Raw genomic sequence first — 6,520 nt, 5'->3', positions numbered from 1 at the left:
AGCCCAGGAGTTGGAGGTTGCTGTGAGCGTGATGCCATGGCACTCTACCCAGGGGGATAGCTTGAGGCTCCGTCTCAAAAAAAAAAAAAAAAAAAAAAACCCTCTGTGTTCTCATGAGGTGAGCAGTGATCGTGACCTCATAGCACAGGTGTAACCATTAAATAAAGAATGCAGTGGGGCCTGGGCTCCAGTACTGCCACGCGATTAGTGCTCAGTGTGTTAGATAATGTCATTAGGTACAGAGTCTCAATGGGGATCTTATCAAAACTGGTGTCCTTATTGTTTTCATATACCCCCCTGCATCAAAACAATGGGGCTAAAGGTCAGAGGAGGAGGGTAAGAGTGAAGGCGATTGTGAACACTTTCCTCTTCCCTGCAGGACAGTTCTCCGAGTGGCCTTGAATCAACCTGCTTCTCTTCCCTTTGTAACCTAAAATTCTCAAAGAACTGTAGCATGTACTGGGAATGCAACATCCTGAGATAGGGAGGAACTGGCCAGAACAGCCCAGGCTCTGCTCTGGTCATCTCCTGGAAACAAGGTGCCTTCTAACACTTTAGCCCAGTGATCCTTCAGTCCCCACAGGATAAAACTCAAGGCAGGCTTCTTTGCAGGGCCTGTCAGCTGCAGCACACATGAGGCATGCACAGATGGCATTCCACCCTCCCTGGGCAGCTTTCCTGAGCCTTGGGGAACCAGCTGACAACGAACCCTAAGCTTTTGTTGTCCCTTGTTGCCTACCTGTAAGTAATAAACCCACTTCAGGTAACCGGAAGTGTGAGTGTAGGTGTTCGGCCTCACTGGACTCACACAAGTTGGTAACCAGTGAACAGAGAATCCGATTCACACCTCCTTTCTTTCCTTCCTTCCACCAGTGAGGTGGTCTCCACCACTAGGTCTCCCCAGGGTACTGGACACTTTGCCAGGGCCCTGGGCCATATTTCACTTGATCTTAGCCAAAAGGCCAAGAAGTGATTGGGCCATATATCAATTCCTGACTTCAAAGAACTCCTGATCTGGTGAGGGGGACAGAGAAAGAGACAGTGATGATAGTGGCTTTGGGGATAGAGAGAAGAGGGTACTTTAAAGATGCATGCATGTCTCAATTTCCTCATTTATCAAATGTGGATAATAATACTTCACTCACGGGGTTGCTCCGAGCATGCTGTCTGGTGGTGGCTAGTTAGCATTCGTTGAATTTAAAATGTGTTGAGGTAGAATAAATCAGACTTGGTACCTAAGAAAACAGAGGGATAAGAGAGAAGAGAAGTAGAGGATGACTCCTACATTTCTGGCTTAAGCAACAACGGAGTTGGTAGTGGTGCTGGGTTCCAGAGGAGGAGAAGGAGAAGGAGGTTTGGGGCAAGATGTTGAAACCAGTGTTGGACTCACTGAGTTGTGAGGCAGGCAGCAGGGAAGGGGTGTCCAACAGGGACAGGCTAAAGTGTCCAAATTGCAGGACACTGAGCTGGAGACAGAGACCAGTGAGTTAGAACATGACTCAGGCCTAGCTGAGATTTATAGAGTAAAAAGAAGGTGGGAATCTATGCTAGCATTTAAAGGGCAGTTGGAGGAAGAGGAACTCAGGACCACAAAAGGGATATCACCAGGGAGGACGAGGAGGAGCAGAGAGTATTATCACAGAGGCTAAGGGAAGAGAGTGTTCCAGGAGACAGGCAAGGGTCCGCAGGGCCAGGTGTTTCCGATAGGAGGTGAGAAAGTTCACTGGGGTTGGGACTGGCACCTGCATTTATTGGCATCTTTATCAAGAGTGATGGGACAGAAGCCAGGTCATAGTGAGCTGAAAAGATACTGGAATGAGAGTGTATCCACTGTTTGGTTGTAAAGGACAGGGTTTGAATGATGGCTTAAGGAGAGGTAAGCCCATTTCACCTCCGCTCACTTCACTAAAGGCCCACACAAATATTTATGGACTAACACACAATTACAGTCTACCAACATTCTCAGATAGGCTCACACATGTCCAAGCTCATAAATATACTCTCACAAACAAGCACACTCATACACTCCCATGTAGGCTATGGTGCACATACGCATGCACACACACTGACACTCACAGAGGCCCAAGTGCTCCTATGCAAAATTAAGCTGAGAATTCTCCAGCTCAAGAGGAGTTGAGCTGATGCAATGTCCATGGAGCCAGGGAGGGTGCCTCTGTTAACAAGTAATTTCCCCAGTGACCTGCAGCTTCGCTCCAGGAGAATCAATCTGTCTGGGGCTGAGATAGGAAGGCAGAGAAAGAGAGAGCAGTAGGTTTGGAAGAACAGACCTCTCCTCTCTCCTTCTTGGCCTGCCTCTCCCCAGATGCCCAGGGATCTTCACTCACACCCTTGAGCAGAAGCTGGGGATCCTCTGAGCCACAGTTCCTGACCTTGGAGACCTCTCATCCTCCAGGCCAAAGCCATAGTCATCAAACTCATCCCTGAGGAGATCTGCACAAACTCAGCTGCCTTAAGCCCTTTTCTTCTCTCCTCCTGCTTTTCCTGCTGCATCCCAAACAGGTGAGCAGTGCACAGATGGGTCCCCACTTGGGTGATGAAAATATCGAGTTTGGGGAAAGCAAGAGCTTTATCTAAGGAGTGGCACATGTTGGTTGTTCTCTCACGAGGATCAGCCTTTCACACACTCCCCACAGGTTCCCTGCCATTCCCCATAACAGCTGCTTCAAACCCTCTTGTCAAGCTCTTGTGTGTCGCTCTCAGCACACAGTCTCACCTCTTTCTTTATAGAGGACACAAGTAAATTAGGGACCCTCAGCAGCAGAAGCTTTTAACTTCCTAACCCCCTCCAATAGAAACCTATTGGTGTTTGTCTCATCTTTACCTTCGTTGACCTCAGAAGTGTCCAGGGCTAATTGCTCACTGACACTCTACATCTCACCCCTCTCACCTCATCTGGAAACTCACTCCATCAGTGATTTCACTTTCTTTCTCTTGTATCTTCAGTCTCTTGCTCTCTACTACTGTGGTCCCCAACCCCCTGGATGGACCGCAGACTGGTACCTATCTATCTGTGGCCTGTTAGACCTGGGCCACACAGAAGGAGGTGAGCAGCAGGTGAGCTAGGGAAGCTTCATCTGTATTTACAGCTGCACCCCATCATTGTGTCATAGCCTGAGGCATTAGATTCTCATAGAAGGGTGAACTCTCTGTAATCTACACATGTGGGGAATGTAAGTTGCCTGCTCCTTATGAAAATCTCATGCCTGATGATCTGAAGTGGAGCTGAGGCAGTGATGCTAGTTCTAGGGAGTAGCTGCAAATACAGATTATCATTAGCAGAAAGCTTTGACCAGACAAAGACCATGATAAATGAATTGCTTGCAAACTTATCAAAACCAACTCCCACCACTCACTGTCCATGGAAAAAATTGTGTTCCATGAAACTAGTCCCTGGTGCCAAAATGGTTGGGGAGGATCACTGCCCTGCTAGATCCATCCCTTTACATAAATATGGTTACCTCTCATTCATCTTAAAAATAAGTTCTTCAGCCAGGCATGATGGCTCATGCCTATAATCCTAGCACCCTGGGAGGCTAAGGCAGGAGGATTGCGTGAGGCCAGGAGTTCAAGACCAGCCTGGGCAAGAACAAGACCCTGTCTCTACAAAAAATAGAAATATTATCCGGGCATAGTGGTGAGTACCTGTAGCCTCAGCTACTCAAGAGGCTGAGGCAAGAGGATCACTTGAGCCCAAGAGTTGGAGGCTATAGTGAGCTATGTAGTGAGCATGAGCCACCTGGCCAGACCTAAATCTTAATCTTGACACTCAGTTGCCCGTGTTTACCTAAGGGGTGGGCTTAAGGGGAGATGCTAATGTGCGGAGGAGCTGGGGAGCCTATCGGTAGTTCCCACACTTCACATCCCCATGGCACCCATCCTGTGTGTGCTGACAGTTTGGCAACTTGCACAGCAGCTGGTTTGCTGGGAGGAGATCTCCCTTAATTAAAATAGCACGAAGGGAGAGTGGCACAAATCATGTCAGCAGGTAATTAATGCGAGGGGGCGGGGCCCAGGCACAGCCCAGCTTCACTCATTGCCCCCAGCCCAAAGCTGCCACTTTGTCCTTCTGACCTTGAGCTCCTGCCTGCCTACCCACCTCCATGGATAGGGATGGACAATCTGTCCTCTGGGGTCAGACTCTGGGCTACTACTCTCACAAAGCTCTGGACCCCCAGACTCCTGTGAACTGCTTCTGTCTCCCAGGAGATCCAGGAGGGCAGGGCAGCCATAGGTGAGTCATTCCCAGGACCTGGGGCTTTGGGGCATCATCTCTGAGGAAGTGTCAATCCCTGCCTACACCTGCTTCATCAAGTTGTCTTTCAAGAGCTGCTGTCTCAAGTCCCAGGGCAGGATCTTGAATCGGTCTGCCTCCAGATCCAGTGTTAGGATGAACTGGCCACAACTCCACCTGCTATTGTCTCGGCTCCCGTCTTGGCCTTGCCTTCTTGCTGGACCCACAGCCCTGTCCTGAAGCTCATTGCTTTGCTGGGATCCTGACCTTTCTCCTTCCTGTCCCTTCTCTCATTTCATTATCACCATATCCCCTGAGAGAAGATAGTTCTCCATTTTGCAGATGAACAAACTGAGGTTCAGAGCAGTGAAGTGCTTGCCCAAGGACAACAGAAGTTTTCTCTTCCCATTTAGGGACTGTGTTCTTTGGAAGCTGTTGTCTTGGCTATAACTTGCTTTTCTGTTTATAATAAACTTTTTATTTTGGAATAACTTCATATTTATCAAAAAAAGTTATAAAGATGGTACTATAGCCTCCCAAGTAGCTGGGACTACAGGCACCCACCACAACACCTGGCTATTATTTTTCTTGCAGTTGTCATTGTTGTTTCTGCTGGCCCAGGCCGGGTTTGAACCCACCAGCCTTGGTGTATGTGGCCAGCGCCCTACCCACCGAGCTATGGGCGCTGCCTGAATACTTGGTTTTTGAATCAAGACATTTTTCTCCCTGGGGGATGAGTTCCAGATTTCTCCCTTCTCCATCCACTGCATCCCTACTTTGCCTTATATCTCCTCCCTAACAGAAAACAGAAAGACCATCCAAGGAGGACCAGCTGCACAACCAGAGGCTGAGATTCCTAGTCAGGGTGACTCATCAAATTCCTCTTACATAAGCATCCAAAGGTACCTCCTGCTGCCCATAAACACTCCCCTACCCACTGATCTAGTCACGAAATCCATCATTAACTCTTACAGGCATCCAATCAATGTCAATCCAACCTCAAAGCTCTCAATCGGATTCAGTTCAGCAAATATTTATTGATAACACTGAAATGAATCCAATCCAGTCCCTGACCTACAGCAGCTCCTGTCCTTTGGAGGAAATGAACACCTCTATGATTAAAAAAGCATGTGGATGGATGGCACCTGTGGCTCAGTGAGTAGGGTGCCAGCCTCATGTACCAAGGGTGGTGGGTTCAAACCTGGCCCTGGCCAAACTGCAACAAAAAATAACCCAGCGTTATGGCAAGCGCCTGTGGTCCCAGCTACTTGGGAGGATGAGGCAAGAGAATCGCCTAAGTCCAGGAGTTGGAGGTTGCTGTGAGCTGTGACACCATGGCACCATACGGAGGGTGGCATAGTGAGACTCTGTCTCAAAAACAAAAAAACAAAAAACAAAAACAGCATGTGGTAAGTAAAGCAGTATAACATAGTAGTGAAAAAGCTGAGTGTGGTGTCTCATGCCTATAATCGCAGCACTTTGGGGGGCCCAGGTGGGAGGACTGCTTGAGGCCAGAAGTTAAAGACCAGCCTGAGCAAGAGTGAGGCCCTGTCTCTATGAATAATAGAAAAATTAGCCAGGCAGGGTTGTGTGAACCTGTAGTCCCAGCTACTCAGGAGGCTGAAGGAGGAGGATCCCTTAAGCCCAGGAGTTTGAGGTTGCTGTGAGCTATGATGATGTCACTGCATTCTACCCCGGGGACAGAGTGAGATCCTGTCTCAAAAAAACAAAACAAACAACCAACAAAAAAACAGTAGTGAAAATGTTGGGGTCTTTGATCAGAAAGCTGTGTGACTTTGGCTAGGTGACTATAGTTTCCATAACTTTAGTTTTCTCACCTCTAAGGTAAGAATAATAGTAAAACCTACTTTATACAGTGTGTATGGCTTGGTGCCTGTAGCTCAAGTGGCTAAGGTGCCAGCCACATACACCAGAGCTGGCAGGTTCAAATCCAGCCTGGGCCTGCCAAACAATGACAACTACAACCAAAAAATACACGGGCATTGTGACAGGTGCCTGTACTCCCACATGCTTGGGAGGTTGAGGCAAGAGAATTGCTTAAGCCCAGGAGTTGGAGGTGGCTGTGAGCTGTGATACCACAGCACTCTACTCAGGGTGATAGCTTGAGGCTCTGTCTCCAAAAAATAAATAAAAAACAAATAAAGTGTGTATGATCACTTCATTTTATTAAAAAGTCATCCAGGTGCAGAGGCTTACACCTGTAATCCTAGCACTTTGGAAAGCCAAGGTGGGTGGATTGCTTGAGCT

This window comes from Otolemur garnettii, unplaced genomic scaffold (assembly GCF_000181295.1).
Source record: "Otolemur garnettii isolate 467f Iridium unplaced genomic scaffold, OtoGar3 scaffold00025, whole genome shotgun sequence".
NCBI classification, from domain to species: Eukaryota; Metazoa; Chordata; class Mammalia; order Primates; family Galagidae; genus Otolemur; species Otolemur garnettii.
This window is presented reverse-complemented; position numbering follows the sequence as displayed.